The sequence below is a fragment of the Oncorhynchus kisutch genome, linkage group LG5, assembly GCF_002021735.2.
Source record: "Oncorhynchus kisutch isolate 150728-3 linkage group LG5, Okis_V2, whole genome shotgun sequence".
Taxonomy (NCBI): Eukaryota; Metazoa; Chordata; class Actinopteri; order Salmoniformes; family Salmonidae; genus Oncorhynchus; species Oncorhynchus kisutch.
The window spans coordinates 34,352,453-34,375,596 of NC_034178.2; the positions used below are offsets into that span (position 1 = coordinate 34,352,453).

The 23,144-nt window shown below is 43.3% G+C and overlaps 1 protein-coding gene and 1 pseudogene across 2 annotated transcripts in view; one reads left to right on the forward strand and one right to left on the reverse strand.

Moving 5' to 3' along the window:
• LOC109890940 (caM kinase-like vesicle-associated protein) overlaps positions 1-23,144 on the reverse strand; it is an 88,690-nt gene that overhangs the window by 64,797 nt on the left and 749 nt on the right. The gene's annotated exons all lie outside the window — the stretch shown is intronic.
• LOC116374109 (uncharacterized) lies at positions 2,638-7,544 on the forward strand (annotated as a pseudogene).

Sequence of the window (23,144 nt, forward strand, 5' to 3'; positions counted from 1 at the left end):
TGCTACCTCTGGAGGTCACGCACAACACTCGCCTGACAGTTGCCCCCCTACGAGCAGGGTATAATATGTCTTGTTGAGCTCAACACTCCTACAGCATAAATGGTACAGCTGAAATGTATAGACATTTTCCTTATATTTTAGACTTTAAAAAATTATCTGAAATTGCAGTAACAGTCTGTGCTGGCTGCGCTGAGTCACATAAAACTATGGAAGCCCTAGCGAGGATGAAAACATTAAAATCCTGTCAAACAAATAATGCAGTGAATCAGTCTAAACAACAGTACTTTGTCACTCTTTTAAACACTTTCGTATCAATATTTTGTATTAAACCAAATCAAAAGTGCTGGGGCAAATGCCAGCTAGCAACACATTTGCCTGCGGCCTTGCTATGCTGATCTCTGCAACGTGGATCGTTGGAAATTGCCACACAATGCTACAAATTAAGAAACATGATCTATATGTATTTTATTTTTGGGTGGCGGGAATAGAGAGGTTGGTTGTTTCGCAACAAAATCAACGTGTGCGCAACTATGGGGCAAAACAGACTGGGTTGGCTTAGATTGTTGACAACATGTAAACTATATTTTGTGCACAATGTTCTTGTTGCTAGCTATCTGGCCATCCAGAGTCACACAACACGCAGACTTCTGCACCATTGAAGCGTGTGCATCTTTATTGTGATGTTGTTAGCTAACCCGTCTATGGGCATCCATATAAAACAGCTCAACATCTCAACTCCCAGGTTAATTATGCCCATGTTTTCAGACTCAATTTGCTTTTACCCAGTCTGGTTTCATAGAGTAGACGTAACATAATAAACTAAAATCAAGGATGCTAAAATTAGTATGATGTGTTACATTTGGTATGGTTACATAAGACCAAAGGTTACTTAAGGCTAAAAACTTAAAGGAGGGTTGGATGGCTGGATGGCTGGTTGGTTGGCAGGCGGGCATATAACACGAACATCTACCAACTAAAAAGGTTGAGTGTTTGAATCTCATCACAAACAACTTTAGCATCTTAGCTATAGCAACTTTGCAAACTACTTACTACTTTTTTAGCTACTTTGCAACTACAAGGCATTTTAGCTAAGCCATCCCCTAACAATAACCCTAACCCCTAGCCTACCTAATGTTAGAAACCTAGCTAACATTAGCATTAGCTAACTAGCTAACGTTAGCCACAACAAATTGGAATTTGTGACATATTATACATTTAGAAATGTGTAACATATTGTATGAATTGCGATTCTTAACATATCTTACGAATTGTAATTCACAACATATCATACGAAATGGATGATGTCCACAAATGAATACATACCATACCAAATGTAACATATACTAATTTGGGAGTAATTTGGGAGCATTTAGGATTAGACCCACATGTTGTATAAATAAGCAATAAGGCACAAGGGGGTGTGGTATATGTCCAATATACCATGGCTAATGGCTTTTCTTAAGCACAACGCATTGGTTATGACAACGTTGTATAGAAATTTTGTTATAATTTTGTTATATTGTTAAATGTCTGTATTTGCAATGCTGAATAATGTTGGTTGCAATGCTGCTTGAAGAGGCAGCAGGTAGTGTTAGCTATTGTTCTAGCTTACCTAGCTATCCTCTCCCTACAATTTGAATGAATTTGTGGCTGTTTCTTTCTTGCTGGCAAAATAAGTGAGCTAGATTGTTTTTGTGTTCTGCCATATGTCGATAACATAGCTAAATTTGGCGCTGGTATGGGGTAGTAAATATCCTAAACTTAGCCAACTAGACAGTGATAGCTGCAAACTACACTGAACTAAAATATGAACGCAACATGTAAAGTGTTGATCCCATGTTTCCTGATCTGAAATAAAAGATGCCTGACATTTTTCATATGCACAAAAAGCTTTTTTCTCTCAAATGTTAGTGAGCATTTGTTACAGTGGCCAATTATTTCAAGTCGGTAAGAAGGCAGCAGCCACTCTGTGTTAGTGATGGCAGTTAAACAGTATGATTGCCTTGAGATAGAAGCTATTTTTCACTCTCTCAGTCTCAGCTTTGATGCACCTGTACTGACCTCGCCTTCTGGATGGTAGTGGGGTGAACAGGCAGTGGCTCGGGTGGTTGTTGTCCTTGTTTTCCTAGTTAACGCAAAATTCATGACATCACTGGATTAGTTTGCACATAAAAATATATTGAATCACGCATTCCTTAACTTATACTTCTATGAATGACTTCATAAGATGATTACTCATAATTATGGTCCGAAACTAATTATGGGCTGGTGAAACCAACTGTAAAAGTTAGTGGCGCCAGTAATTAAAACTTAGGGTGGGTGTTGATTCAGGAGAAGACATATGACAAGGAACTCATTTGCAATATAGCTTAAGTCATTAGCTTGGCTTTTATAATGTATAAAAACAGGGGGTGGGTTGGCGACGCGCGCAGTGATGTGGGCTGGAGTGGATGAAATGCCAGGGATGAATTCTTGTCCATGTCCGACCCTGATTGGGAAATAATTAGCTTTTTGAAAAATGTCATTTTTCATGCACAGTGGAAATAAGAATATGCAGCAGATCAAGAAGGCAGTAATGTCACCACTCCTCTTTGCATAAGTGACTCACTGGGTGATGAAAATGTCTACAGTGCCAGCATGAATCAATACCGAGGTGAAATATTAATCAATTTACATTTAAAATTCTCCTTTAAATTTGCTATTTGTGGATGCTAGCTGGGGTGGCTCTTTGAAGCCACCTGGCGCCACAAGTAACCCTTTCAATAAAGAAGAGCTCTGAGGGAAGAAAAAGCACTAGTCTGGTACTGTATCTTCCAATTCACTCTTCTCCTCTGCTCTCCCCTTTCTCTGTCCTCTCTCCAATTGATGGAATCAATCTCTATAAAGCAGAGGGAAACAGCCACACATTTTTGTAGGCTGTCATTGAAAATAACAATTTGTTCTTAATGGACTTGCCTAGTTAAATAATGGTTAAATAAAATAAATAAATAATACTCCACTCCGTCTAACAATGAGAAATCAAATTAAAAGTAAGTTGTCATATGTTTTGTAAACAACAGGTGTAGACTAACAGTGAAATGATTACATACCAGCCCTCCCTAACAATGCAGAGAGAAGGAAAAGAGAAATAAGAGAAGTAATAACACGTAATAATAAATAAATACACAATGAGTCGAAGTGCAGGGGTACAAGGTAATTTCGGTAGATAAGTACATATAACTAGGAATAGAGTGACTAGGTAACAGGATTTATATACTGAACAAAAATATAAATGCAACATGCAACAATTTCAAAGATTTTGCGGAGTTACAGTTCATATAAGGAAATCAATCAATTGAAATACATTCATTAGGCCCCAGGGCACTTGGGAGCCAGGCCAACACCCACTGGGGAGCCAGGCCCAGTTAATTATTACCGACAGAAAAACTCCTTAGAGGCCTCCCGAGTGGCGCAGTGGTCTTAGGTGAGGTGTCACTACAGACCCGGGTTCGATCACAGGCTGTGTCATAACCAGCCTTGAATGGTAGTCCCATAGGACGGCGCACAATTGGCACAGCGTCTTCCGGGTTAGGGGAGAGTTGGAACAGGGGGCTTTCCTTGGCTCATCATGCTTTCTTTTTCACCATTATTTAACCAGGTAGGCTAGTTGAGAACAAGTTCTCATTTGCAACTGCGACCTGGCCAAGATAAAGCGTAGCAATTCGACACATACAACAACACAGAGTTACACATGGAATAAACAAAACATACAGTCAATAATACAGTAGAACAAAAGAAAACAAAAAGTCTATATACAGTGAGTGCAAATGAGGTAAGTTAAGGAAATAAATAGGCCATGGTGGCGAAGTAATTACAATATAGCAATTAAACACTGGAATGGTAGATCGGCAGAAGATGAATGTGCAGGTAGAGATACTGGGGTGCAAAGGAGCAAAATAAATAAATAAATACCAGTATGGGGATGAGGTAGGTAGATAGATGGTCTGTTTACAGATGGGCTAAGTACAGGTGCAGTGATCTGTAAATTGCTCTGACAGCTAGTGCTTAAAGCTACTGAGGGAGATGTGAGTCTCCAGCTTCAGAGATTTTTGCAATTCGTTCCAGTCATGGGCAGCAGAGAACTGGAAGGAAAGTTGACCAAAGGAGGAATTGGCTTTGGGGGTGACCTGTGAGATATACCTGCTGGAGCGCGTTCTACAAGTGGGTGCTGCTATGGTGACCAGTGAGCTGAGATAAGGCGGGGCTTTACCTAGCAGAGACTTGTAGATAACATGTAGCCAGTGGGTTTGGCGACGAGTATGAAGCGAGGGCCAACCAACGGGTCATGTTTTGCCTCTCCTGACCCCGTTGGGGAGTTGCAGCAAGGAGACAAGATCGCAATGGATTATCACAAAATTGGGGGGTAAAATACAACAAAAGAGAAAGGAAATGCTCCGCAGTAACCCCATTTTAGAGTGCCTTTTATTGTCCCTAGCACAAGGTGCACCTGTGTAATGATAATGCTGCTTAATCAGCTTCTTGATATGCCACACCTGTCAGGTGGATGGATTATCTTGGCAATGGGGAAATGCTCACTAACAGGGAGGTAAACAAATTTGTGCACAACATTTCAGAGAAATAAGCTTTGTGCCTATTGAACATTTCTGGGATCTGTTATTTGGTATTTTATTAGGATCTCCATTAGCTGTTGCAGAAGCAGCAGCTACTCTTCCTGGGATCCACACAAAACGTGAAACATGAAATAATACAGAATATGAATAGACAACAGCTCAAGGACAGATCTACATTTTTTTTAAATATTACAAAAGGCACACGTAGCCTACATATCAATACAAACTATCTAGGTCAAATAGTGGAGAGGCGTTGTGCCGTGAGGTGTTGCTTTATCTGTTTTTTGAAACCAGGTTTGCTGTTCACATGAGTAATATGAGATGGAACGGAGCAATAATGGCTCTATATAATACTGTACGCTTTCTTGAATTTGTTCTGGATTTGGGGACTGTGAAAAGACCCGAGGTGGCATGTCTGGTGGGGTAAGTGTGTGTCAGAGCTGTGTGTAAATTGACTATGCAAACAATTTGGAATTATCAACACATTAATGTTTCTTATAAAAATAAGAAGTAATGCAGTCAGTCTCTCCTCAACTCTTAACAAAGAGAGACTAGGTCTTAACTAGGGCTTTCCTTGCAGCACTCGACCACACGACTTGACAAAAATCAAGATAAGACAAAACTAGAGCCTGCAGGAATTGCTTTTTGGAGTGTGGTGTCAAAAAAGCAGAGCATCTCTTTATTACGGACAGGCCTCTCCCAAACTTTAGAACCATTTAATCTTTGTTTTGACCATGGCAGTTTACAATCTAAGGTAACACCAAGTAATTTAGTCTCCTCAACTTGTTAAACAGCCACACCATTCATTACCAGAATCAGCTGTGGTCTAGAATTTAGGGAATGATTTGTACCAAATCCAATGCTCTTAGTTTTAGAGATGTTTAGGACTAGTTTATTACTGGCCACCCATTCCAAAACATCTCGTGAAACATGGGACCAACACTTTACATGTTGCGTTTATATTTTTGTTCAGTATAATAAACAATAGCAGCAGCAGCAAAAAGTTAGTTAACTATTTAATTAACTATTTAACAATCTTATGTCTTGGGGATAGAAGCTGTTCAGGGTCTTGTTGGTTCCAGACTTGGCGCTCCGGTACCGCTTGCCGTGTGGTAGCAGAGAGAACAATCTATGACTCGGGTGGCTGGAGTCCTTGGCACCGCCTGGTATAGAGGTCCTGGATGGCAGGGAGCTCGGCCCCAGTGATGTACTGGGCCGTACGCACTACCCTCTGTAGCGCCTTACGTTCATATGCTAAGCAGCTACCATACCGGTGTTGCAGCCAGTCAAGATGCTCTCAATGGTGCATCTGTAGAAGTTTTTGAGGCTCTGAGGGCCCATGCCAAAAAAGGAGGGGACTAAGCACACACCCCGAGCGGCTCCCATGTTGAAGGTCAATGTGGCGGATGTGTTGTTGCCTACCCTCACCACCTGGGGGCAGCCCGTCAGGAAGTCCAGGATACAGTTGCAGAGGGAGATGTTCAGTCCCAGTGTGCTTAGTTAGTGATGAGCTTAGTCAATGAACAGAATTCTCACATAGATGTTCCTTTTGTCCAAGTGGGAGTGGGCAGTCCAATAGAGATTGTGTCATCTGTGGATCTGTTGGGGCGGTATGCGAATTGGAGTGGTCCCAAGGTATCTGGGAAAACAACACTGAACTCATCTGATGTCAAAAACTATAGACCTGTATCCTTCTTTATTTTCTTTCCAAAACACTTGAGTGTGCTGTCTCTGATCAACTTTCTAGTTATCGCTCTCAGAACGATCTTCTTAACCCTAACTAGTTAGGAAGGGTCACTCAACTGAGACTGCTCTTCTCTGTGTTACGGAGGCTCTCCGCACTGCCAAAGCTGACTCTGTTCTCATCCTCCTAGATCTATCCAACGCCTTTGACACCGTGAACAATCAGATCCTCCTTTCCACCCTCTGAGGGCTGGGCGTCGCAGGCTCTGCACACTGTTGGATAGCATCCTACCTGGCAGGCTGCTCCTACCAGGTGACGTGGAGAGGATCTGTGTCTGCGCCACATACTCGCACTACTGGTGTTTCACAGGGCTTGGTGCTAGGCCCTCTCCTTTGTCTATACAACAAGTCACTCGGCTCTGTCATACCCTCACATGGCCTCTCCTATCATTGCTATGCGGATGACACTCAACAAATTTTCTCCTTCTCCTTCTGACACCAAGGTGGGGTCACACATCTCTGCGATATCTCAACTTGGATGTCAGCCCACCACCTCAAGCTCAACCTCGACAAGACGGAACTGCTCTTCCTTCCGGGGGAAGGCCTGCCTTCTCAAAGACTTCTCCATCCTGGTTGACAACTCAACAGTGTCCCACTCCCAGAGTGCAAAGAACCTTGGCATGGACAACACCCTGTCATTCTCTGCAAACATCATAACAGTGACCTGCTCATCTGTAGAGTATGACCTCACCTCACACAGGAAGCGGTGCAGGTCCTAATCCTGGCACTTGTCCTCTCTCGTCTGGACTACTCCATCTCGCTGTTGGCTGGACTCCTCACTTGTGCCATCAACTTATCCAGAACGCAGCAGCCGGCCTGGTTTTCAACCTTCCCAAGTTCTCTCATGTTGCCCCGCTCCTCCGCACACTCCACTGGCTTCCAATCGAAACTCACATCTACTACAAGAACATGGGGCTTACCTACGGAACAGCAAGAGGAACTGCCCCTCCCTACCTTCAGGCTATGCTCAAACCCTACACCCCAACCTGAGCACTACGTTCTGCCACCTCAGGTCTCTTGGCCCTCCCACCCCAACAGGAGGGCAGCTTCAGCTCAGCCCAGTCCAAGCTCTTCTCTTTCCTATCACCCCAATGGTGGAACCAGCTTTCCCCTGAAGCTACGACAACAGAGTCACTGCCCATCTTCCGAAAAAATCTAAAACCCTACCTCTTTAAACAGTATCTTAAATAATCCTCATCCTCACTTGGTAGTGGTAAATTGACAGCTACAAAAATATATATAAACTCTCTAGGGAAATAGTATAGTCTACAGCTAATCATTAGTTATTCTATCTCAGGTGAGACTTCTCAGACTTCCTAAATATTAGAGATCGAGCACCAGCTGTTGTTAACGAAGAGACACACACCTCCCCCTTAAGCTTAACCAATGCTGCTGTTTGATACTGCCAAAGCATAGACAAACCAGCAAGAGGTACAGTGTATTATCTATGTCCTTGTTCAGCCAGGACTCTGAGAAATATATGATATTACAGTTCTTCCGGTCCCGATGATAGAATAGTCTCGAACGGAGCTCGTCCAGTTTGTTCTCCAGTGATTGTACTTCGCTAATAGAACAAAGGTTAGTGGTGGATTATTTATTCGCCAGCGTAGTTTTGTCGGGGTGCCCGCACATCAGCCTCTTTTACGGTGTTTTTTCCTTTTCCGAGTCTCAGCGGTCATGGCCTGGTCCGGGGTGAGCGGTATGTTCTGCACCGCCGACTTGTTGAAGTAGAAATCTTCATCCAAGGTTAGTGATCGCTGTTCTGATGTACAGAAGCTCTTTTCAGTCATAGGAAACGATGGTGGAAACATTATGTACAAAAAAAGTTATGGTCAGTGCAAAATGCAAAAAAATACACAAAATAGCAGAATTGGTCAGGAGCCCCTAAAACGACAGCTATGATTTCCTGCTACATTCTCTACCCAGAACTATTGAAGCTGAGAAAACGTATTGGCACATCATGTCAGCGGTGATCTATTATCCTAGCTTTTCTCCACATCAGTCTGAATCCATCCACAGCCTCTTGCCACTCTCTCCAAGCATTGTGAAATGCGACCGATGTGAACTATCACTGTGTTCCCCAGCCTTGTTCTGCTTGGCCTTGTGTGATTGATGCACCAACACTGACAGACTTCAATATCAGATAGCAGGAGGCAGAGACAGAGAGTAAAGGAAGTTACTGTATCATGGACCAGTGAAAAGAGAATAGGAAAGGCATCAACGATGCAACACAGTAGCTGAGGACTCTCTCTGTTCCTCCAACACTGCAACCAATCCAATGACATTGGTAGTTAGCCCCAAATACTGTAATAACTATAGTAATAGTATAGTAAAATATTTTTTATCAATGTAAACTAAATCAATCCACACGCCTGGTATTGAAACATTAATGACATAATGCAGCTCCATTTTCAGCCTTCCATCCTCCACTATAACATAACTATCTTCATACAGATGCTGCCTGGATGATAGCTTATATGAGTGATGCTGTATGTGACCACTTAGAGCCAGTAACATTTACTGACACATATGGTAAATAATTAACTGGCAGACCGAGATTACATTCGGCACTATGTGCACTGATGGGCACTTAAAACCTAAAGCTCTCCCCATGATCATCTCTAGGACACACCTCATTAACAGTATGACAAACTGTGTAAAAGGAAATTGGCATCATAATTGCTAATAATAATATACAACATGGATTAATGTGTTTGTTAATTTATTGTATTGCCCGATGTGGTGTAGAATGTAGAATGCTGTGGATAGACTTTCTCACCTTGACTAACTAATCAATAGGTTCTTATATTACATTTTTACACAAATCTCCAATTGATAATAAAACATCTGAGTTATGTGTGCAGATCACAAATTAGAATTTGGCCCTAAATGATTATTCACTCAGATATATCATCTACAGCTTCCTTTTGAGGAGTTAAGGGTTAAGAGGGAAACAAGGCAAATATGTTGCTGCTCAAAACAGCCTATCGACTCCAATCAACATAAGATAGAGGGAGGAGAAAATAACACTAATGATGAGAGTAATGGAATGTGACGCGTACCATGTATCCATCCCTAGGAGACAGTTACACATTCAACAGCGGAAATATAACCTTTCCTCCTATTCTATTTCCTGTTCAGGGCAAATAAGTACAGCAGATACTTTACATTTGGTCAATCAATAACAGAAATGAAACACAGTACATTATAATGGGGGCCATTAACTAACAATATTACACATTGACTCAGACATGGAGAGTTGGATAACATTAAAGGGGAGAACAGGGTGACATTAGACAATTTTCCATACCTATCACTATGGCATGGGAAAAACATGCCCTTGTTGTGCTTAGCTGTTACATATTTGAAAAAAAGATAGACACGTGTTTGCTATAATAGAATAGAACATACAGTGCATTCAGAAAGTATTAAGAACCCTTGACTTTCCACATTTTGTTAAATTACAGCCCTATTCTAAAATGGATTAAATTGGGTTTTCTTCCCTCATCAATCTACACACAAAATCCTATAATGACAAAGGAAAAACAGATTTGTAGACATTTTTGCAAATGTATTAAAAACTGAAATATTACATTTACATAAGTATTCAGACCCTTTACTCAGTACTTTGTTCAAGCACCTTTGGCAGTGATTACAGCCTCTCAAGGCCACTCAAGGACACTCAGAAACGTGTCCCGAAGCCACTCCTACATTCTCTTGGCTGTGTGCTTAGGGTTGTTGTCCTGTTGGAAGATGAACCTTCGACCCAGTCTGAAGTCCTGAGCGTTCTGGAGCAGGTTTTCATCAAGGATCTCTGTACTTTACTCCGTTCATCTTTCCCTCTATCCTGACTAGTCTCCCAGTCCCTGCCGCTGAAAAACATCTCCACAGCATGATGTTGTCACCACCATGATTCACCGTAGGGATGGTGCCAGGTTTCCTCCAGATGTGACACTTGGCATTCAGGCCAAAGAATTCAATCTTGGTTTCATCAGACCAGACCAGAGAACCTTTAGGTGCCTTTTGACAAACTCCAATCGGGCTGTCATGTGCCTTTACTGAGGAGTGGCTTCTGTCTGGCCACTCTACCATAAAGGCCTGATTGGTGGAGTGCTGCAAAGATGGTTGTCCTTCTGGAAGATTCTTCCATCTCCACAGAGAAACTCTGAAGCTCTTTCAGAGTGGTTGTCAGGTTCTTGCTCAGTTTGGCCGGGCAGCCAGCTCTAGGAAGAATATTGGTGGTTCCAAACTTCTTCCATTTAAGAATGATGAAGGCCACTGTGTTTTTGGGGACCTTCAATGCTTCAGACATTTTTGGTACCCTTCCCCTGATCTGTGCCTCAACACAATCCTGCCTCGACACAATTCCTCAACATCAGGGCTTGGTTTTGGCTCTGACATGCACTGTCAGCTGTGGGACCTTAAATAGACAGGTGTGTGCCTTTCCAAATCATGTCAAATCAACTGAATTTACCACAGGAGGATTCCAATCAAGTGGTAGAAACATCTCAAGCATGATAAATGGAAACATGATGCACCTGAGCTCAATTTCGATTCTCAAAGCAAAGTGTCTCAATACTTATGTAAATAAGGTATTTTGGTTTTGAATTTTTAATACATTTGCAAAAATTTCTAAAAACCTGTTTTCGCTTTGTCATTATGGGGTATTGTGAGTGTATTGATGAGGGAAAATTATTGAATCCATTTTAGAATAAGGCTGTAACGTTAAAAAAAAGTGAGTACTTTCCGAATGTATTGTATGTATAAGATTAGATTGAGGCTAACGACATAAGTCAATATAACTGTCAGACTGTAGAAGTTGAATATCTTTGATTCTATACATCTAAGGACGAGACTATACTCTCAATACTGTTCTTGTGAAATAACTGTAGCCTTATCTTATTACTTGAATAGATCAAATGCTTTTAAACTCTTTAGACGGCATCTCTGCCGTCAGTCATTAAACACTCTGACTCTTATTTACAAATACACTCGTCTGTGGAAATATATACTGTACCTTTACTCCACCCAAAAGCCTGCTATTCTCACTTACACAACAGTCCAATCACTCACACTTCAATCTAATGAAAGACGACAGGGAAATGTTTCGCTGCACTCTAATGCTGTTGCCATTGCCTCCCCACACTGTCAATGTCTAAGCTGTGTAAAGACGTAATTCATCTTCTTGAGTGGAGGAATGAATGACCTTGCTGCCATCAGACAGGAAGGCAGGCAGGGAGGTAGCCCACTGCGCAGCCTGCTGTGGAGAATGACACTCGTACTCCCAGTCTCAACTCCCATCCATTTGGAATTAAGTAAATCCGAGAGCTGCATGCCATACAACTACAACCACCACTAGAGTTGAGAGGACTACGTACAACCCATGATTTTTCTAGTCATCTTTCTTCTGTTGAATCTGTCAATATGGGTTTGACAATTTAGAGGTGTCCCAAAAATGTCACTGGAAATGAAGATGAAGGAAGAAAACACCTCCTGCTAATATTTATGTGATCAACCTTTTAAGATTCCTCAAGAATTGTAATGAGGCAATCACATCATAACTTTTGTAGAACCACCATTACTTTAGCAACAGTTTGTTTTGACATTTCTCAAACATGCACATACACTGTGGACAGATGTGCACACACAAACACGTCACACAGAGGCATGAGGAAACTCAAGGTTACTTTCGTAACCCCAGTTCTCTGATAATATAGGTGAGATGTGTATCAGTTATGGGAAGTCCCTTAAGTGGATTCACTACAGGAAGAACCAATCACACAGCGTTTGTGTTGCACGGTATATAGTTTGGTACTAGAATTTTTGTTACGTCCGATACTTCTGTCAAATGTGTCTCACGTGATTGAGAGTATCAAGTCTGTCTATCAGCGCAGCCCCTTTATAGGGTGAAGAGCAAAGTGCCTGTTCCACTTACTCATTCATTGCTAGAGCTGTCTAGGCTGCATTAGCTCCCCACTCACGCTGCACGGAAGTTAACACACTTGAGTAATGCAACACATCATGTAGAAATGTTACCGTTTGCTAAAATAATGTCCATACAACACTTTTACAATGCAAGGCGATACCGGTAGCTTGTAGCTTTAATTGTAGGCTAACTTTCCTTGCTAGCTTACAGCTGAATTCACCCTAGTACTTTGTTAGTGATAATATTAAATCATAACGCAAAATATGCTGATTTCCAAGCTGAGTTCCAAGTTAAGAAATCACTTTGTCTCCGTCGCCACCAAAAACAAATTTACTTCTTCATCTCCCTCGCCTCCTATCACTAGATTCCATAGCCACAAAGTCAGATTCCACAGCCACATTATGCGTTGCAAATGACACACACTTTTATAAAAGAAGAAAATACATCTTCTATGCAAATGTTGTTGATCAGTACAATGAAATGATATCTTCTCCTCACAGTTGCCAATAATTAACGGAAGTGATTGTTTGTCATCTCTAGGCCCTGAAATCAGCTAAAACAAGCTCCATAACTCAATGCATGAGCACACTCCTATTGAATAATATGTGACTAGACCTAGGGTACATCTTGATTTACCCATATTATCAAGAGATTTACCTTTCAAATAAATGATTACCATTATGTTGTTCTACAGTTAGATTGGTAAAAACAAAGTCAAATTGATTGTATGATTATATACACAGAACAAAAATATAAATGCAACAGGTAAAGTGTGCAGGTAAGCTGGGTACTCTGGCTCTGGAGCGGGGTATGGAACTTGGTTGAGGGTGAGCTGGGTAGACTGGTACTGAGACCCGATGAGAGCTCACTGGTTGACCCAAAGCAAGTTCCATACCCTGCTCCACTGCCTGACTACCCAGCTTACCCATAGCAAGGTCCACCCCCCTCCTGGGGTCCCGCTCAGCAGAAGGGTTCAGCCTTCCATGTAAGTCACCCCCCTGAACCCACCTTACCTGATTTTACCACTGACGTTGAGAAGGACCGCTCACCTAAAACTGCCACTGGACAATCTCCTTGACTCACTTACACAGCTGACTGAGAAAGTATCATGTCCTACTGGAAAATCTCAAGCTCCCTGAAGCACAGATGAAGAACCAGTCCTGCCGTCATCACCCTACACAGCTACTATTCAGGCACTCCAGCTCCAGTATGGCCAATCTCATCAGACACTCAGTGAGATTGGCACCATCCTCACTGCCCCAGAACTGAAAGTTGGTGACTTTCAGGGGTTTCAGAGCTGCTATCTACATGTCATTCTGCTGGTGAGCATGCTGCTATCCTTGGAAGGTGCTTATGGATATGAGTTGAAGGGTCAGTTAGTCAGTTGTACAACTGAATGACTTCAACTGAAATGTGTCTTCTGCATTTAACCCAACCCCTCTGAATCAGAGAGGTGCAGGGGGCTGCCTTAATAGACTTCCCCGTCTTCAGTGCCCGGGGAACAGTGGGTTAACTGCCTTGCTCAGGGGCAGAACGACAGAGTTTTACCTTGTCAGCTCAGGGATTCTATCCAGCAACCTTTCGGTTATTGGCCCAACGCTCTAACCACTAGGCTACCTGCGGTTCCCATGTCGACAGACAAGTATCTCAGAGACAGTTTCATAGAGTTTCAGCAAGCCTCAATCCCTAAAATGTGCAAGATTTGTCAGGAGGGCTACAAGAAGAGGCTCAGCAACTGAGACTCTCAACTAGGTTAGTCCAGCGCTACCATCATGAACAATTGCAGAGCATCTGCAGAGAAAGGCAGACCCACAGGTCCAAGAGTCAGACCCCCAACATCTACCATGGTGCGTTTCTTCCGAGTTCCCAGTTGTCTTGAACACACTGAAGTCGGAAGTCAGAGATTTCTGAGTACCGAGTTGCCAATTGTTTTGAAACTGGCATTACCTTCTGCAACTTCACTGTCAAAGAGGTAAAGAGCCATATCCCAGACACTGATGAGTATGCATCTTGGAAGAAGCTAGTAGAGGCAAATTACCAAGACCTCCATGGGGCAGCACTGCAGGATCCCATTCTTCCTACGCCTTCTCACAGAGATGCTGAATTGACTCTTCTAAGACACTGCCAGGCTACTAGCTTTTCAGAAGATATCACTGCTCTAACAGAACAAAAACCTGTCCCTCTGAGCAGCCGGTGACCTTCGGCTGACCTTTCACAAGTTTGCCTCAGGATCCTCTGCCCTCTGTCTCACTCCACTGGGATTGTCCACGGGACCTAGTGACCCCTAACCTGGTCTTGAGGGGAAGCGCGATACACCGCTGCCTCAAGTTGCCTATGCCCCTAACTCCATGAGGAGGCGGAGATGGCACCACAGTCAAGTGCTGGCAGATAGGTTTTGGACTCATCCGTAAGTACTAACCCACACTACAATCCCACCAAAAGGGGAAAAAACCCTAGCGCAAGGGTCGGTGGCCCAGAGAGCTGCGGGGATCTCTGTAGGGAACAGTCTACACAAGACCAGTGGCCCTCATGTGTCACGCGGCATGACGCTGGAGAGACGAAGCAGGTACGGGGAGTAAACATTTAATAGTAACTGAAATAACACGAGACAGGAACAGCGTCAAGAACAAAATTAAAGACAAAAACAATCAATGCAGCAGCAGGGAACAGAGCAGGGGAAAAGACAAATATAGGGGAAGAAATGAACATGATAAGTGAGTCCAGGTGAGTCCAATAACGCTGATGCGAGTGACGAGGGAGGGCAGGTGTGCGTGATGGATGGCAAGAGCGTGTGATGCAGGGTAATCTGGCGCCCTCAAGCGCCAGGGGAAGGGAATAGCGGGAGCAGACGTGACAGTACCCCTCCCTCTTGGGACGCCACCCGGCGTTCCACCTGGGCGAACCGGCAGAAACATGGGCGCTGGGCAAGCCGGTTGGGCGTGAAATCCCAATGAACCGGCAGGGACGTGAGAGCCTGGCGAGCTGGCCGAGGCATGAGAGCCTGACGATCCGGCTGAGGCAATGAGAGCCTGCCGATTACGCAGCAGAAGGGGAGCCCGGTGATCCAGTGGAGTGTGACGTGGGGTACTCTAGCTCCTTCAAGTTGGATGGTTTCCGCTGGTGTACAGCAATCTTTAAGTCATACCACAGATTCTCAACTGGATTGAGATCTGGGCTGTTATCCGGAGAGGAACAGGGGAACTCAAGAGCAGAATCAGACGAGGACATTTATTGACACACAGGGGGAGATAAAGTGCAGGTCAGGGGAAGCTCGGGAGTTTTAGTTCATTTATTTCACCTTTATTTAACCAGGTAGGCCAGTTGAGAACAAGTTCTCATTTACAACTGCGACCTGGCCAAGATAAAGCAAAGCAGTGCGACACAAACAACAACACAGAGTTACACATGGAATAAACAAACATACAGTCAATAACACAATAGAAAAAATTAGATGACCTGGAGCCAGTGGGTTTGGCGACGAATATGAAGCGAGGGCCAGCCAACAGGTCGCAGTGGTGGGTAGTATATGGGGCTTTGATGACAGTGCCATCAAAATGTTACCTAGAATCGGCTTCCTATATCGCAACAAAGCCTTGTTCACTCATGCTGCCAAACATACCCTCGTAAAACTGACCATCCTACCGATCCTCGACTTCGGCGATGTCATCTATAAAATAGCCTCCAACACTCAACTCAACAAATTGGATGCAGTTTATCACAGTGCCATCCGTTTTGTCACCAAAGCCCTATATACTACCCACCACTGCGACCTGTATGCTCTCGTTGGTTGGCCCTCGCTTCATACTCGTCGCCAAACCCACTGGCTACAGGTTATGTACAAGTCTTTGCTAGGTAAAGCCCCGCCTTATCTCAGCTTACTCAGCTCAATTATTTTGGATTTATCGATGGTGACAGTATTTCCTAGCCTCAGTGCAGTGGGCAGCTGGGAGGAGCTGCTCTTATTCTCCTTGGACTTTACAGTGTCCCAGTACTTTTTGGAGTTTGTAATACAGGATGCAGATTTCTATTTGAAAAAGCTAGCCTTTGATTTCCTAACTGCCTGTGTATATTTGTTCCTAGCTTCCCTGAAAAGTTGCATATTGCGGGGGCTATTCGATGCTAATGCAGTGCGCCACAGGATGTTTTTGTGCTGGTCAAGGGCAGTGAACCAAGGGCTATATCTGTTCCTGGTTCAACATTTTTTGAATGGGGCATGCTTATTTAAGATGGTGAGGAAAGCACTTTTAAAGAATAACCAGGCATCCTCTACTGACGGAATGAGGTCAATATCCTTCCAGGATACCTGGGCCTGGTCGATTAGAAAGGCCTGCTTGCTGAAGTGTTTTAGGGAGCGTTTTAGGGAGCGTTTGGTCGTTTGACCGCAGACCTATTATGGACGCAGGCAATGAGGCAGTGATCACTGAGATCCTGGTTGAAGACAGCAGAGGTGTATTTAGAGGGCAGGTTGGTCAGGATGATATCTATGAGGGTGCCCGTAATTATGGATTTGGGGTTGTACATGAAAGGTTCATTGATCATTTGTGTGACATTAAGGGCATCTAGCATAGATTGTAGGACGGTCGGAACAGAGAGTAAAAGGAGCAGGTTTCTGGGCGCAGAAGACTAGATTCAAGGCATAATGTACAGACAAAATGGCAAAATAGGTATTGTAGCCCAAGGAGTGGCTGATGGACCTCTTCAGCTAGCCGGGAGATGGGCCTAGCACGAGGCTAGTTCCCGGCTCACTGGTGCTTGCTTCGGGACAGAGGCATTAGCCAGGGGTAGCCACTTGGAGAGCAGCTAGCTAGCTGCGATGTTCCAGGTGAAGAGGTTCAGAGCTTGTGGTAGGAATCTGGAGATGTGGAGAAAAAGCAGCACGGTATGCTCTGGGTTGAATCGCACTGTGCAGACTGGCAGGAGTTGACCAAGCTACGGTTAGCTGATGGCCGCTAGCAGTGGCTAACTGACTACTAACTAGGAGCTAGTTAGCTGGCTAGCTTCTGTTGGGGGATCCGGTTCTAAAAGTATAGAAAATAGCAGATCCATACCACTTTGGGTGAGGCGAGTTGCAGGAGAGTATGTTGAAACTGAGGTTAAAAATATAAAAAATATAGTCAGTGTGTATAGTATTGTCAGACGAAATATATTCGAAGGAAAAAAAGATATATACACGGGACAAGACAAAGACGTCTGAACAGCTACGCCATCTTGGAAACTGTGGAGAATCCAGGACAGAGTAGCACGATGACGAGATGTGGGATTGGAGACAGGGACCAGAGTCAGAGTGGGCAAAACTGTAGCGTGAGAGGGAAACAGCATCAGGCAAGGAAAACAGGCACAACAGGATGACAGGATCTGAATAGTAAGAAACGGCTAGAAACGTAGAAACGTCCGACCAATCTGATTCCACACTCCAAGACTGCTTCCATCACGTGGACTGGGATATGTTTCGTATTGCGTCAGACAACAACATTGACGAATACGCTGATTCGGTGAGCGAGTTCATTAGAATGTAAGTTGAAGATGTCGTTCCCATAGCAACGATTAAAACATTCCCAAACCAGAAACCGTGGATTGATGGCAGCATTCGCGTGAAACTGAAAGCCCGAACCACTGCTTTTAATCAGGGCAAGGTGACCGGAAACATGACCGAATACAAACAGTGTAACTATTCCCTCCGCAAGGCAATCAAACAAGCTAAGCGTCAGTATAGAGACAAAGTAGAATCTCAATTCAACGGCTCAGACACAAGAGGTATGTCGCAGGGTCTACAGTCAATCACGGATTACAAAAAGAAAACCAGCCCAGTCACGGACCAGGATGTCTTGCTCCCAGGCAGACTAAATAACTTTGAGGACAATACAGTGCCACTGACACGGCCTGCAACTAAAACATGCGGACTCTCCTTCACTGCAGCCGATGTGAGGAAAACATTTTAAACGTGTCAACCCTCGCAAGGCTGCAGGCCCAGACGGCATCCCCAGCCGCGCCCTCAGAGCATGCGCAGACCAGCTGGCTGGTGTGTTTACGGACATATTCAATCAATCCCTATCCCAGTCTGTTGTTCCCACATGCTTCAAGAGGGCCACCATTGTTCCTGTTCCCAAGAAAGCTAAGGTAACTGAGCTAAACGACTACCACCCCGTAGCACTCACTTCCGTCATCATGAAGTGCTTTGAGAGACTACGCCTCCAACTCAATCATCAAGTTTGCGGACGACACAACAGTGGTAGGCTTGATTACCAACAACGACAAGACGGCCTACAGGGAGGAGGTGAGGGCCCTTGGAGTGTGGTGTCAGGAAAATAACCTCACACTCAACGTCAACAAAACTAAGGAGATGATTGTGGACTTCAGGAAACAGCAGAGGGAACACCCCCCTATCCACATTGATGGAACGGTAGTGGAGAGGGTAGTAAGTTTTAAGTTCCTCGGCGTACACATCACAGACCAACTGAATTGGTCCACCCACACAGACAGCATCGTGAAGAAGCCGCAGCAGCGCCTCTTCAACCTCAGGAGGCTGAAGAAATTCGGCTTGTCACCAAAAGCACTCACAAACTTCTATAGATGCACAATCGAGAGCATCCTGTCGGGCTGTATCACCGCCTGGTACGGCAACTGCTCCGCCCACAACCGTAAGGCTCTCCAGAGGGTAGTGAGGTCTGCACAACGCATCACCGGGGGCAAACTACCTGCCCTCCAGGACACCTACACCACCCGATGTCACAGGAAGGCCATAAAGATCATCAAGGACAACAACCACCCAAGCCACTGCCTGTTCACCCCGCTATCATCCAGAAGGCGAGGTCAGTACAGGTGCATCAAAGCTGGGACCGAGAGACTGAAAAACAGCTTCTATCTCAAGGCCATCAGACTGTTAAACAGCCACCACTAACATTGAGTGGCTGCTCCCAACACACTGACTCAACTCCAGCCACTTTAATAATGGGAATTGATGGGAAATGTAAAATATATCACTAGCCACTTTAAACAATGCTACCTAATATAATGTTTACATACCCTACATTATTCATCTCATATGTATATACTGTACTCTATATCATCTACTGCATCCTTATGTAATACATGTACCACTAGCCACTTTAACTATGCCACTTTGTTTACATACTCATCTCATATGTATATACTGCACTCAATACCATCTACTGTATCTTGCCTATGCCGCTCTGTACCATCACTCACTCATATCTTTATGTACATATTCTTTATCCCCTTACACTTGTGTCTATAAGGTAGTAGTTTTGGAATTGTTAGCCTGATTACTTGTTGGTTATTACTGCATTGTCGGAACTAGAAGCACAAGCATTTCGCTACACTCGCATTAACATCTGCTAACCATGTGTATGTGACAAATAACATTTGATTTGATTTGATTTGACCGAGCGGAGATTACGATCCTGCGGCGCGGAAGTGTCAGGACTGAGTATTTGTAGAGGTCTTGATTATGGAAAAGGTTGAAGCTGGTGGGGATCTGCTCTGACTCCAGCACACCTGTCTCCTCCCACACAATCACATACACACAGAGAGAGAGAGAGGGGGAGAGGGAGAGAGTACTGGGGGAGCGGCGGCAGGTCAAGGAGACACAGGATGAGCAGTAGAGGGCATTGGAGGAGCAGATGTGACATGGGCTTTGACCAGGAAATTCCAATACATTTAAAAATGTCCCCTCACTAGTGTTGCTTTAGCAATATCCTTATGGTCATTGTCCTGCTGGAAGGTGAACCTCCGTCCCAGTCTCAAATTTCTGGAAGACTGAAACAGGTTTCCCTCATGAATTTCCCTGTATTTAGTGCCATCCATCATTCCTTCAATTCTGATCAGTTTCCCAGTCCCTGTTGATGAAAAACATCCTCACAGCATGATGCTGCCACCACCATGCTTCACTGTGGGGCTGGTGTTCTCGGGGTGATAAGAGGTGTTGGGTTTGCACCAAACATAGCGTTTTCCTTAATGGCCAAAAAGCAACATTTTTGTCTCATCTGAGCAGAGTACCTTCTTCAATATGTTTGAAAAGTCCCTTGCATGCCTTTTGGCGAACACTAAACGTATTTGCTTATTTTTTTCTTTAAGCAATGGCTTTTTTTCTGCCCACTCTTCCGTAAAGCCCAGCTCTGTGGAGTGTACGGCTTGAAGTGGTCCAATGGACAAATACTCCAATCTCCGCTTTTGAGCTTTGCAGCTCCTTCAGGGTTGTCTTTGGTCTCTTTGTTACCTCTCTGATTAATGCACTCCTGCCTGGTCCGTGAGTTTTGGTGGGCGGCCCACTCTTGGCAGGTTTGTTGTGGTGCCATATTCTTTATATTTTTTTAATAATGGATTTAATGGTTCTCCGTGGGATGTTCAAAATTTCAGATATTTTTTTATAAACCAACCCTGATCTGTACCTCACCCCAACTTTGTCCCTGACCTGTTTGGAGAGCTCTTTGGTCTTTTGCTTAGTGGTGTTGCAGACTCTGGGGCCTTTCAGAACATGTGTTTATATACTGAGATCATGTGACAGATCATGTGACACTTAGATTGCACACAGGTGGACTTTATTTAACTAATTATGTGACTTCTGAAGGTAATTGGTTGCACCAGATCTTATTTAGGGGCTTCATAGCAAAGGTGTGAACACATATGCACGCACCACTTTTCCGTTTTAAATTTTTTAAAACAAGTTATTTTTTCATTTCACATCACCAATTTGGACAATGTTGTGTATGTCCATTACATGAAATCCAAATAAAAATCCATTTAAATTACAAGTTGTAATGCAACAAAATAGGAAAAATGCCAAGGGGAATGAATACTTTTGCAAGGCACGGTAGATCATGTATTTCCCGGTAGAAATACCTTGCAAAGCAACTAGTCTCTATCCCTCTCGATCCGTGTCTTCTGTCGCTTCTCTCATTCTCCACGTCTGCTCCACACATACCGGACAAGTAGGCGTGTAATAGATTATCGTCATTGTAGTTAATTACCACATTTTCTGCGCTAAACTATAAACTATAACTGTAAATATATTGAATATTGGCCTGTTGGAAACGACAACTCCCTACTACATCGCACAGTTCAGGCTTGATCTGATTTATCTAGAGAAGCTGCACATTAAGTTCACAGAAAAAAAACAGACCTAAATGGAATTAAAATATTTGAACCGATGTTGGTCAATGACTTTCTTTTTAATTATAAAGAATAACAGACATTTTGGTTAATCGCTAAGCACTATTGAACTGCCATAATAAAACCGATCAAAGAGAAGTCCTGAATCTGAGTCTCTCTGACAGGAGCACTTTGGTGGATGGGGCTGAGCACTCCCCCATCCACATCAATGGGGCTGTAGTGGAGTGGGTCGAGAGCTTCAAGTTCCTCTGTATTCACATCACTAAGAAATTAACATGGTCCACTAACACCCACACAGTTGTGAAGAGGGCACGACAGCACCTCTTCCCACTCAGGAAGCTGAAAAGATTTGGCAACTGCAAGGCATCTGACGGTCAAAGACTCCAGACACTCATGACATAGCAGGCAGTATCAGTGCACCAAGTCAGGAACAGCTTCTACCCCAAGCCATAAGACTGCTAAACAATACTGATAAATAGCTAAACAAATGGCTACCCGGACTACCTGCATTTACATTTTTTTTTACAGTAACTCTCTTGCTCACACACTGGACTCTACCCACACACTCACACATGCATACTGACGCCACACACACACACACACACACACACACACACAGGTGCCATTCACAAAACCAGCTATACAGTCCTTTCAAACCCAGATCATTGTACACTGGTGTTAATGTGTCACGCCACAGTGTTTCACCAGCTGCAATAAAATAAAAAAACTAATCTATTCAGTTTCTCACATCCCCATTAGCTACCTCACAAGATTGCAGCAATAGATTGTGGGGCTTATTAGGTTTACTATTGAGTTGGACATACATTAACGAGATTGAATGTGATATTAGGAACTTACAAATTCGTAAAAATTGTACGAATTTGAATTGATAACATGTCATACAATTGTTCACAATTTTCAAGACCGTTTTGGCTTGTGAACACTACTGGATGAAATTATACAAAACCCTTCACTTGCTTCTCTAAGAATATGATAATGTCAGTGGTTATGGGATCTGTCAACAAACAAAAAAATAGATGAGGACAAAGAAAATGTGTCAATGTATGTTAGTCCATTACTATATTGATTTTTATTGGTATTTATTGTTGTTATTATCATTGAAAAAAAAGTATTACTGATATATTACTATATCCACTGGCAGAAATAGTCAAGCATTATATACAATACAAGTAATACAAATTAATAGCATGACTGAGTGTAGGAGTTTTAAAAAAAACTAATCTGGCACTGTAATGGTATAAAAAGAAAGTGCCAGCGTCATTGGGATGACTGCTTGAAACTGCACATCCTTTCCATCAGCTTCTCAGTTCTTCTCACCAGGGGTAAAATGTGCTCACTTGACTTTCCTATAGAAAATAGTAAAATATACTATATAAATATGCTATATATTACCAGTAAGTGGCTTAACAAACTTGAACTTGTTGATTAAACTGTTACAGGGGTGTTGAACGCTGCCCTATCGTTTGATTAGCATGCATCAGCATCACTGATTCCCCGTTTTATATTAAATAGCCAATGTCATGCAAAACATGCTGTTGCAGATGAGATTAATGAAAATATGAATGCAGAAAAACGGGTATGCGAATAGGCTACACGATTATTTAGGCTACTATCAACTTGTTGGCACGCACAGTCCAACATCACAAGTTGAGCAACTCAAAAGTCAATCTCTTAAAAAAATACTTGAATAGCTCAATTCTCACTCAAATGTTACA